Genomic DNA, 12,952 nt, shown 5'->3' with positions numbered 1-12,952 from the left:
GGCCGAGTCCACTGAACAAAGGGGAAACAACTTCTAGCAGTTTCCTACAGAAGCTACCACCTTAGGGCCCCCCTCACTAAACAAAACCACAACAGGGCTCCAGAACTGCACACAGTACTCCAGGTGGGGTCTCACCAGGGCAGAGTAGAGGGGCAGAATCACCTCCCTCGACCTGCTGGACACACTCCTCTTGATGCAGCCCAGGATACGGTTGGCCTTCTGAGCTGCAAGTGCACATTGCCTGCTCATGTTGAGCTTCTACTCCACCAGCACTCCCAAGTCCTTCTCCTCAGGGCTGCTCTCAATCCATTCCCCGCCCAGCCTGTATTTGTGCCTGGGATTGCCACGACCCAGGTGCAGGACTTTGCACTTGGCCTGGTTGAACTTCATGAGGTTGGCACGGGCCCACCTCTCCAGCCTGTCAAGGTCCCTCTGGATGGCATCCCTCCCTTCTACCGTGTCAACTGCACCACACAGCTTGGTGTCGTCAGCGAACTTGCTGAGGGTGCACTCTATCCCACTGTCCATGTCACCAACAAAGATGTTGAACAGGGCCGGGCCCAAGTGAGGGCCCTCATCCCCCAAGTGAGGGATGCCACTCGTGGACATCGAGCCATTGACCACCACTCTTTGAGTGCGGCCATCCAGCCAACCCCTTATCCACCAAGTGGTCCATCCATCAAACCCATGTCTCTCTAGTTTAGAGAGAAGGATGTCGTGCGGGACAGAGTCAAAAGCTTTGCACAAGTCCAGGTAGACGATATCCATTGCTCATCCCTTGTCCACCAATGCTGTCACCCCCATACATGCAAAAGGACTCAAATGGAGTCCCCCCTTGTACAAACTTAATGAGAAACTTTATCTGAAATATTGTTCAGCTCTATCAGGACAATTTAGTTTAATAGGTACAGAAAATTGCTTCTAGGATAATGTACAGAATAGACAACTTGTCTTAAAAGACTAGAGGAGTTGACTTGTTCAGGGCTAAACATAAAATGAGCAAGTAATAACTATATGAGTTCAGGTACAGTGTTCCACAAGGACAAATTAAAACTGCAGAAAATTTTGAATAATTTTTAGGCTGGCAACTAAAAGGTGGTTTCTAATGAGCAGAAGTTGAGGAATAAAGGGAGATCTTTATTTTTAGGCTATCATACAGCAGTAGTATTCTCTATGTTTTTTTAACATCTGTACCTTGCCAAGACATGTGAGATAATTTTCTGTGTAAGGTAGTTGCATGATTGATGATTTTGCTACATCAAACTGGATCAGGTAAAAGTAGATGAATCCGGAAAATTAAGCTGGAGCCAGAATCCCATCATTTCTTTGTGGCAAAACACTTCTCCCTCGACAATAATTATTCCCACTGACTTCTGTTTAATTTCCAGTTTAAACTGGAACTCCTCCTTCAAAAATCTTCAAATAGTTTGGAGCCTTACTACTTAAGATACCACAATTTTTCTATTAAGTTATCACTGTAGGACTGAAGCTGTCCCATAATCTCACCATAACCCTACCCCGTCAACTTAGAGCATTTCAGATTCCAATTCTTCTCCAAACTTGACACGATGGCACCATGTTTAACCCAGCTCTGCCATTCCTTGTGGATCCAGATATGACTGTAAGTCAATTGGGTCTGGTCAGCCAAAACAACAATATTAATCATAACTCTTTTAACAGCTCCTAACAAGACAACATCATCAGTCCTAAACTAGTCCCTAGCTCATCAGTTCTAAAACTTGTTCCTAGATTAATATAACTATAATCCTAGTACATCAACTCTGCAAGTGCAAACACTAGCAATAGGACATGTCAGGAAACCACTTTCAGATCTAAACCTAGGCCTAACAACATGTCTCAATGATTTATAAATATGTAAGAAGCCAATATTAGTGTGAATCACATCAGTCTAATTCTAGGTCTTTCACTAGCTCAACAATGCCTGCTAATCCCCCCTGAAGCCCTAGCCCAGCAGACTCAACTTCCAGCCTGATCTAGCCTTTCACCCGTAGCAGACCCCACCTTTACTGCAGAGCATCACCCTTTGCTACTCTGTTTCCAAACTGAAATGCTAACCTTGTTTGCTAACCTGCCTTTAATGGCTTCTTATGTCTCTGTTAACCCAGAACTGCAGGTTCTGGTTTTACAGTTATGTCAATGCATAGCTTCACCTTGGAAAATTAGTGCTGTTCTGAAAAAGAAGCTGGACCTAAGCGGCCCCATCGAAAACCAAGGAGAAAGATGGTAGCTCTCAAACAATGCTTTCAACATTTTACCAGATTACTCAGAAACAAGCATACAAATACTTGAAAAATCAAGCACTGATTATTTAATCCTATTTGTCTAGCAGTTTAAAAAAGTGAAAGGTGCAAAAAGAAAAAACATTTAAGGTAATTATATCTTAATTATAAATATATATATTTGTGAAAGCTGAAGCAATTAGTCTTCATTAGGGAGCACATGCTTGCCACATTATTATTTTTTTAATATATATGATAAAATATATTAAGTTGGATCTGCTGAAAATGTATTCATTTACAAGGGAGTATTTGTCCTTACATAGTGGTCAGATTATTAATTAAATCTCAGAAAGAAAAGTACTTCAAAGGTGAAATCATGTGTACCAAGGCCAGAATTCTTTTTTTTCTCAGCTTCATAAGCTCCATAAAGTATGTTAGCAAAGGAACTAGAATGTTTTTCATAATCAGTTTGTCACTACTGTGTATTGCTTCAGTATAAAGCAATAAACAGCCACTGAAATGATGAGGATGTGTACTAAAAAAGACTGACTGCTCCAAATATGTAAGTCATATAAGGTCAGTTGAACTAGACTATGCCTGTTCTTGTATTTTTTTGTAGATGATAGAATAGTTTGGGTTGGAAGGGACCTCTAAAGGTCATCTAGTCCAACTCCCCATGGAAGGATCAGGGACATCTCCAACCAGATCAGGTTGCTCAGAGCCCTGTCTAACCTGGCTTTTAATGTTTCCAGGGATGGGGCATCTACCACCTCCCTGGGCAAACTCTTCCAGTGCTTCACCACCCTCATCATAAAAAAATTCTTCCTTATACCCAGTCTGAATCTACCCTCTTTTAGTTTAAAACCATTACGCCTTGTTCCATCACTACAGGACCTACTAAAAAGTCTGTCCCCTTCTTTCTTATAGGCCCCCTTTAAGTACTGAAAGGCTGCTATAAGGTCTCCCCAGAGCCTCCTCTTCTCCAGGCTGAACAACCCCAACTCTCTCAGCCTGTCTTCATAGGAGAGATGCTCCAGCCCTCTGATCATCTTTGTGGCCCTCCTCTGGACTCACTCCAACAGGTCCATGTCTTTCTTATGTTTGGGTCTCCAGAGCTGGATGCAGTACTCCAGGTGGGGTCTCACAAGAGCAGAGTAGAGGGCCAGAATCCCCCCCTCTCAACCTGCTGGCCGCGCTCCTCTTGATGCAGCCCAGGATGTGGTTGGCCTTCTGGGCTGCAAGCACATATTGCCGGCTCATGTCCAGTTTTTCATCCACCAGTACCCCCAAGTCTTTCTCGGCAGGGCTGCTCTCAACGTCTTCATTCTCCAGCCTGTATTTATACTGGAGGTTGCCGCAACCCAAGTGCAGGACCATGTAATTGGCCTTCTTGAACCTCATGAGGTTCAAGTGGGCCTGCTTCTCAAGCTTGTCCAGGTCCTCTGGATGGCATCCCATCCCTCAGTTGTGTCAACTGTACCAATCAGTTTGGTGTCATCTTCAAACCTGCTGAGGGTGCACTCGATCCCACTGTCTATGTCACTGATGAAGATATTAAAGAGTACTAGTCTAAATACTGACCCATGAGGAACACCACTTGTCACTGACCTTTATCGGGACATTGAGCCATTGCCCACTACCCTCTGGATCCGACCATCTAACCAATTCGTCATTCACTGAACAGTCCACCTATCAAATCTGTGCTCTCCAATTTAAAGAGAAGGATGTTGTGGGGGACTGATGTTGTGGGGGACTGCGTCAAAGGCCTTACAGAAGTCCAGATAGATGACATTCGTAGTTCTTCCCTTGTCTGCTGATGTAGTCGCTCCATCACAGAAGGCCACAAGGTTTGTCAGGCAGGACCTGCCCTAGGTGAAGCCATGCTGGCTGTCTCAAATCACCTCTCTGTCCTCCAAGTGCCTCAGCATAGCTTCTAGGAGGATCTGTTTCATGATCTTCACAGTGCAGAGGTGAGGCTGACAGGTCAGTAATTCCCAGGGTCCTCCTTTTTACTCTTTGTAAAAATGGGTACAATGTTTCCTTTTTTCCAGTCAGCAGGGACTTCACCTGATGGCAATGGCTTTTCAAATATCACAGAGAGTGGCTTGGCAACTGCGTCAGCCAATTCCCTCAGTGCTCTGGGATCCATCTCGTCAGGTCCCATGGACTTCGGTATGGACAGGTTCCTCAAGTGGTCATGAACCTGATCTTCTCTTACAGTGGGAGGGACTTTGCTCCCATAATCCATGTCTTGTGGTCCATCCACTCAAGAGGTGTGAGAAGAAAGCATGCCAGTGAAGAATGAGGCGAAAAAAGTTGTGGAGTGCCTCAGCCTTCCCCTCATCTATTGTTACTAGTTTGCCAGTTGTGTTCATCAGGAGGCATACACTTTCTTTGCCCTTCCTGGCTGACACACCTGTAGAAGCTATTTTTTTGCATACCTTGCCAAATTCAAGTCTGGGTCTCTTGTCCCTTTAGCTACAAATACTAGTTATCTAAAAACTAACAGATTATACAATTGTAAAGAAGATTACTATCTATTTGCCTCTTGAAAAGCTTTCTAATCTTATCAAGTACTTTTTAGTGGCAATAGAGTTTCTCTTTTCAGAAATATTTATATTCCTGACTATCCGTCAGAGAAGTGATTCATGAACTATGCACAACCTAAACCAGCAATGTGCAAGGCATTTCTAAGTGATTCACATTTGGTCCTCATTACACAGAAAATGCAGAACATTCTTGTCCTCTGTGGCTATCTTAGGGGCCTGTGAGAAAGTTGGAGGGCTTTCTTGTGCCAATAGTTCAGAAATCACTGAAAAGCACAAAATTTATAGTTGAACAGCTAGATGTTTGTAAGAATAGGTACAATAAGTGGAAGTAACCTCACAGCAATACAATACCTGGCACTTCTGGAGTTTAATGTAGACCTCTGGGTGAAGCATTTAAGCTAACTGCACATCATGTGCTAAAATTAGATGCCCACGAAGAACATCCAAAACAGGCAGCATCGTGAGTAGGGAGCTATTTAAATTCAGCACGGACAGTTTGTATCTGTCTTGAGCTAGAAGGACAGAAACAATAAGGGAAATCTTCATTGGGACATTGAGCAGATCAGGACATTCTGTTTTGCAGATCATAGAAACAACTCACGTAGCTAATTCTGGATCCCCACTTAGTTACTGGAACGAATTTCTAAAAGGGTTATTTAATTTATTTCAAAGATACAGGCAAAGTCCGTGTTTTTAACAAAAAAAAAGTAAAGTATATATTAGGATAGTGTCATAGGTTAGCCCCACTTAGGACCAAGCTATGCAGTTTTTTCACTCACTCTCCCCAGTGTCCAAGACAATGGGAGAGAGATATTATAACAAAAAAAAAAAAAAGCTCAAGGTTTGAGATAAAGACAGGGAGAGATCATTAAAGTTACCATTAGAGGCAAAACAGACTCTGCTTGGGGAAAACTATTTCAATTTGTTATTAACAAAACCAAAGCAGGGTAATGAGAGAAAAAAAAAAAAACTTTCCCTAACCCCTCCCTCTTCCCTGGCTTAACATTATCTCCATCTCCTTCCCCTCCCCAAGCAGCACAAGGTGGACTAGGGAATGGGGGTTATGGTCAGTTCATCACTTGTCACTTTATGCCACTCCTTCCTTCTTGGGGGAAGAACTCCTCACATTCCTCCCCTGCTCCAGTGTGGGGTCCCTCCCACGGGCTGCAGTCCTTTGTGAAACTGCTCCGGCGTGGGTCATCTCTTCCACGGGGTGCAGTGCCTCAGGAATGGCTGCCCCAGCGCAGGCCCTCTATGGGCCACAGCCTCCTTCAGGCACCCGCCTGCCCCGACGTGGGGTCCTCCCCGGGCTGCAGGTGGATCTCTGCTCCTCCGTGGGCCTCCATGGGCTGCAGGGGCACAGCCGGCCTCACCATGGGCTGCAGGGGAATCTGCTGGGAGCAGCATTACTCCTCCCCTTCCTTCTTCACTGACTTTGGCATCTGCAGCCGTTCCTCTCACAAAAAATTCTTCACCATTGGCAGGCAGATGCCTCTCACGTTCTCTTCACATCTCATCTCCTCTCCACTTCTTGCATCTGGGCTGGGCCAAGTCCGGCCCAGGAGGCCAGAGGGTGAGGGCCACAAGGCCCACAAGGCTCGCGCCTCCCCACTTCTGCTTCTTCACTTCTTCACTTTAATCTTTATATTTCCCTTCTTAAATGCATTATCACTGAGATGTTATCACTGTCACCAATTGGCTCAGCCCTCACCAGCAGCGGGTCTACCCTGGAGCTAGCCGGGTCCACCGGACAAAGGGGAAAATTCTAGCAGCTTCTCACGGAAGCCACCACTGTAGCCCCCTGCTACACAAAACCAGAGCAGATGGTAAGGGGTACTGTTGTTACCAGTTCCATTCTTCTAAGCTGTCTTTTGCAAGATGAAATTTCCTGGGACATATAATGAGTTTTTACATGTGTATGTATGCATGGGTATTTTATTATCAATTTGTTGTGCCCAAGTTACAGACCAGTTTGAATCTCCCTCATTTAGTTGCACAAACTCTGGAGCTGCGAGCCAAAGAACATACCTTATATGCAAAGCCAAGAAGCTATTGGTAGTGTAAGTAAAATCTTAATATTCCAAGTCAATTCTTAATCAAGAAGTAATATTAGTCCATGTAAATTTGTATCACAATTTGTAGTTCACACTATGTACAGTTAAAACTGATACAAGCAAACTTTCTAGTATCTACCTCTTTCTTTAATTGGATGCTAACCTTTCCACTGACCCTCTGAGTATGAAACATCAATGGCTTCAGGTTAGGGGCAGCATCTTGAGTCCGTCACTGAGAGGATCATTATGTTGATGGTGGGGTTTCTTCCTCCTTGCTAGCAGGAGTAAAATATTGCTGCTGATTATGTCTTTCTCCTCACTCTAGCATCTGTTTGGGATCACTTTTATATGCTTGTTAACATATTTTATACATTACTCTTTCGTCATCAGCAAATAGTCCAGTGTAGATCAAAATTTACTACAAGATGTGGTTTTTGTATGTTGGATACTTGTTCTTTGTTCTGTTCTCAGACTGGTTTTACCCAGCTCCCAAGACTGAGCTCCTTTAATGACCAGTAATAGACTAGTGAGTTGTATATAGCCTGGGGACCCCACTGCCATTCAGTACCCAGGCCTCTGCTATCATCTGATTTCTCTAGCCTTCAATGCTGTGTTTTGTTTTAGGGTCATAGATACTGCCTTCTACAGAAAGTAATTACTTCCTGTTTGGAACTTGCAGTTCCAAAAGGCAGCAATTTGTTAGGGCAGGTTACAACTTCAGTGTGACAGGAGTCTTTACAACACGTGGCAGTGCAATGCTAAGCAAAAGATAAAGTCTAAAAGAATAGTAGGTAATAGTCACCTAGGTAAAATATAATACAGTAACAGGTAATAATAATCTATTACCTAATACTAGATAATTACCAAAAGACTTAGATAATTGCTCATAGAACAAAACAAACAAAAGCAGAACTCCAGTAGGCCAAGATAGACCCAGGCAAGTCCTAAGGCTTGCATTGTTAGCTTAACACAGAGGCTGTGTCCTATTACAAGCAATTGCATGCCGCATTTACTGGGCTTTAAGGCTACAACTTTAATATACCTGAAGGCTAACAAAAGCGCAGGAAACACTGCATATGAATTAGAGTAATGTTTGCAGTTCCTCAAACTTGTTATCAGTATTAGCTGAGCCTGCAGACATCGTGTTTGCAGGATACATATTTTCAGCTGAGAGTCAGAAGGAGAGAGGTTCCTCTGCCAGGAACATGGTATATTAAAACTCCAGTGGCCATCCAAATTAAACTGGGGATTGTCTTTGTCTGAAATAGAAATATAATTGTACTATATGTCTTAAATATTTAACTGCCTTAGTACTTCCAGTGACAGGATTCTGACGTGGAAGTAACGGACACTGCTGACGACCAATATGATCAAGCAAATGCCAATTTATTGTTGATACATCCCGGTTAATATAGCCCTTCTAATTCCGTATCATGCGCAAGTTCTCTACTAATTGGTTAACTATATCATGCACGCGCTCCTAGCTAAAATATGATTCGTTAAGTCTCTATGTTCACGCGCACGGCTCTCTCCACCTGCACCCTACTTCACGTTCAGCCCCCAGTCACGTATGCCAGCTGTTTTCCTTCTTCTCAAGGTTGCTTCGTTTACTTTCTCATAGGAAGCTTCATTACTTTCTCACAGGCGGCCTCATTATTTTCTCACAGGTGGCTTCAGTACTTTCTTACAGGCAGCTTCAGTACTTTCTCACAAGCGGCTTCAGTGATGTCCTTGAGGCCTGCTGCTCACAAACATAACAATTTCATTCTGTCTGGATTGTTCACTCAGTGCCCCTGGTACTCCAGGTATCCAACAACAGGACACGTGGGAGTCGCTCAAAGCTGCATCAGGGGAGGTTCAGGCTAGATGTTAGGAAACAATTCTTTGCCAGGAGGGCTGTCAAACCCCGCAACAGGCTTTCTAGAAAGATGGTCAATGCCCCTAGCCTGACAGTGTTTAAGAGGTATTTGGACAATGTCCTTAGTAACATGCTTTAACTTTTAGTCAGCCCTGAAGCAGTCACACAGTTGGACCAGATGATCATTGGAGGTCCCTTCCAACTGTTTTGTTTTATTCTGTTTTGTTCTGATCTGTCCTATTCTATTCTGTTCCTTTCCATTCCATTCCATTCCATACTATTTACAGCATATTACTATGCCCACCATGATAGCCAAATTTAAAAAAAAAAAATCTATGAGAGAGAGACAATTAAGCACCTTGTTTTGTTAATTAATGGCTATTCTGATGACTGCTTGCACTCAAGATCTCTACACTTTGTTCTACTATCTGATTATGAGCTTAAATATAAGAAACTTTCATAAGCTATATATAATATTCTTTACCAATATTTGTAGCTAGAGCCACAACGGAGCCAGCCCTACAAAAACATAGAAGAACAGATGTAGTATAGTTCAATTGACCATACACTACTTAAAAATGTCTTAGCTATAAGTGCAAGTATCGTATCAGCCTCTTGCAGTAAGGTAAGTACTGAAGCCTTTTAGTAGAACAAGCGACTCATGACTTGGACAGGCATACCCTGCAATGCGTTAGAAACTAGCTGGATGGCTGAGCCCAGAGAGTTGTGGTGAACGGAGTTAAATTCAGTTGGCAGCTGGTCACACGCGGTGTTCCCCAGGGCTCAGTGCTGAGGCCAGTTCTGTTTAATATCTTTATCAATCGTCTGGATGAGGGGATTGAGTGCTTCCTCAGGAAGTTTACAGATGACACCAAATTGGGTGAGAGTGTCGATCTGCTTGAGGGCAGGAAGGCTCTGTAGATGGGTCTAAACAGGCTGGACTGATGGGCTGAGGCTAACTGTATGAGGTTCAACAAGGCCAAGCGCCAGTCCTGCGCTTTGTTCACAACAGCCCCATGCAACGCTACAGGCTTGGGGAAGAGTGGCTGGAAAGCTGCTCTGTGGAAAGGGACCTGGGGGTGCTGGTCAATAGCCAGCTGAACATGAGACAGCAGTGTGCCCAGGTGGCCCAGAAGGCCAACAGCATCCTGGCTTGTATCAAGAGCAGTGTGGCCAGCAGGAGTAGGGAAGTGATTGTCCCTCTGTACTCAACCCTGTTGAGACCACACCTAGAATATTGTGTTCAGTTTTGAGCCCCTCAGTACAAGAAGGACGTTGAGTTGCTGGAGTGTATCCAGAGAAGGCAGTGAAGCTGGTGAAGGGAGAGAAGGCAGTGAAGCTGGAGAACAAGTCTTATGAGGAGCAGCTGAGGGAACTGGGATTGTTTAGTGTGGAGAAGAGGAGGGTGAGGGGAGACCTCATTGGTCTCTACAACTTCCTGAAAGGAGGTTGCAGGGAGATGGGTGTCGGTCTCTTCTCCCAAATAACTCGTGATAAGTGAAGAGGAAATGGCATCAAGTTGCTGCAGAGAAGGTTTAGGTTGGGTATTAGGAAACAGTTCTTTACTGGTCAGGGAATGGAACAGGCTGCCCAAGGAAGTAGTGGAGTCACCATCCCTGGAGGTGTTCAAAGAACGTGTAGATGTGGCACTTCAGGACATGGTTTAGTAGACATGGTGGTGTTAGGTTGATGGTTGGACTTGATGATCTTGGAGGTCTCTTCCAACTTTAAAGATTCTATGATTCTATGATATTCCAGACAGAAAGGACAATATATATGTGCATTCTTGGTCCCATATCTTGCATCTCAGTCTTGGACTTCTGCTTTTGTTCTGCTTGTGACTATCTGGAACTTAGTCCTGATTTATTCTGAAGACTGCCTATTCCATATTGGAAATTAAAGAATTTTATTTCACGTAAGAATCAAGTTTCACCACTGTTACTCCAGTTGTTCTGTGCATGTGTAGATAAAGACATTGTCTGAATTTGTGTTCAATAAGCATTGACATATAGGCAAGTAGACAAGATTCTGCCTCTGTTTATGTTATAATAACGTCAAGTCTCTGTTTCCATCTTCAGTTACCCTATTTCATTCTGTAAGTAATCTGCTCTGTTAACGAATGAGTTATAAACGAGGCTTAGCCTAACTCTGTGCTGACTATTCAGGGAGCTCTCCTCATTTTTTGTGGAGTCTGGCAGTTTGCAAAAATAGGTTGAAGTTTTCTTTAACTAAAATCCCTGGCTAAGTACAATAAAGGCAATGTAAGACAGTTCTTCCAGCTGGTTAATTGATCTGGTACAAGTGATTGTGTTTTTGGCTTGCAGTGATGACATTCTGAGCTATAAAACTATCAGCCTTCTCGACACCATGGCTGCCATCCTTTGTTTCTGAAAAACAAAATACAATTTTTAAAATCCCCATTGTGCACACACTTCCATGTCCATTACATTCAACGCACACAGAGTGACACATTCAACTTATTAGATAGTAACTAATTATTTAAAAAAATAGGATAAAAAAATAGAGTAAAGGTTGAATGCTATAGTGACATTACAATATTCAATAAAAAATTCTTGGAATCAGTGGAGTTTTATATGAGTAAGGGATGTAAGATGGTTTCCCAAGAGAATGAACCAGTTACTGGTGACAAAATCAGCCCATTACTTCCATTATTTTTATGATGCCTTTGTTTTAAAATGTTGTTTACTTGACTGGTATTTAAGGGAATTATCTGAGACAAAAAGGAAGAATTAAGTAATTTCATACTGCTTTATGGGATATAGACTAGAAATCTAAGACATTTTAGGAATTTTTTTCAGAGACAATCAGGAATTTCTTAACTCATGTGGGTGATTCTGTCAGGCAATAGACTTTGCAATAAAATCTCTTTTAGTAATACTGCCAAAAGTACAACCAAATGGAAAAAAAAATAAACCCAGAGAAATTAAAAAGGCTTTAGCTTTTCAACACAGGATGTAGATTTGTGTTACACTTTATCCACAATAACTGAAGACCCTGCCTTGTGTTAAATTGTGGAGATTGTACAATCACAGATTTTACCATCTTATCTAAAACTAATACATCAGAAAAAATCCATGTAATCAGGTCTTTGATCTGACATATCCTGCAGTAACACTATTGCTAGATCTAACTAAAGAAAGGAGTGAGCACGGCTGCCTATTTTAGGCTCAACTCGCTGTTAAAAGTATTGTCAATCCACAACTGCAAACCTGAACTGCTGCAAGGGCCAAAGTGTACACTGACCAACACCTCTTGTTTTTGTCATTCTTGATTCCCACAAGCTGAGGATGGAAGTACCAGAATTGAACCCAATTTGTTTTAGTTGTTTGCCAATATACTCCAGGGGTTTTTGTTGTGGTGGTTGTTAGATACGTCTGTTCCACTGTCTTTTACACTTGCAGGTTATCAGCCACTCTTTGGTGCAGGAAACTGAAGTTCATTGTTTTAAGAGGACACCTTGCACTTGCAAATTTGCGGACCACAGGTGGAGATGCCTTTTCATTTGTTCTGTGCAAAGTTTCCTGAGGCAGTGGAACTCACCTCATGCAGTTACAACGTGGGAATGCGGCGCTCCATGGGACACAAAACCAGGGAGTGGCGCGGGAGCCATCCAGTGGACTGTTGTGAAACACACAGCCAAGACAAAAATAATCTTACAGTTTTTTCTGCCTTTTTGGTTGCAAGACGTTGAGTGTGTGGTAATATTGTACTATTAAATGCTTGTACTATTAAATGCCAAATTCCTTTACCCTTTGTTTTCATTGCAAAGAACTAATTTTCCCGAGTATGTGAAAGGTTTTGAAGATCAGGATATGGAGCTGCATTTTCTAGAATACTCATTCAATTAAACTGTGAACACCAAGCTCCTTTTTCTTTTTTTTTTTTTCTTCAGTTTATGTACTGGAAAAGGAAATGCACCATATAAAAATGTGTAAGGTTGGAAGATATTCATCCACCCCTTTGATTTCTATTCTGAAATATGGTTTAATCCTACGGTTTTTAGTATTAAGTGTGTGATATTTTAACTGAATTTAAAGGGTTTACAAATTCTCATTAGAGATGTATTTAGATTCTTTTCAAAGATTCTTACATATGACTTATGGATGATTTATATATGATTTATTCACTTACCAGAGTAAACTGAAAAGCAGTGGAAAATATGATTTTAAAGCTCATAGCAGCACAAGATCTGCAGAAAATTTTAGATAATAGCTCGAGCAGTAAGGAGAA

The sequence above is a fragment of the Chlamydotis macqueenii genome, chromosome Z (genome assembly GCF_036417535.1).
Source record: "Chlamydotis macqueenii isolate bChlMac1 chromosome Z, bChlMac1.mat, whole genome shotgun sequence".
NCBI classification, from domain to species: domain Eukaryota; kingdom Metazoa; phylum Chordata; class Aves; order Otidiformes; family Otididae; genus Chlamydotis; species Chlamydotis macqueenii.
The sequence above is the reverse complement of the archived record's forward strand: the minus strand, read 5'-3'. Positions refer to the sequence as shown.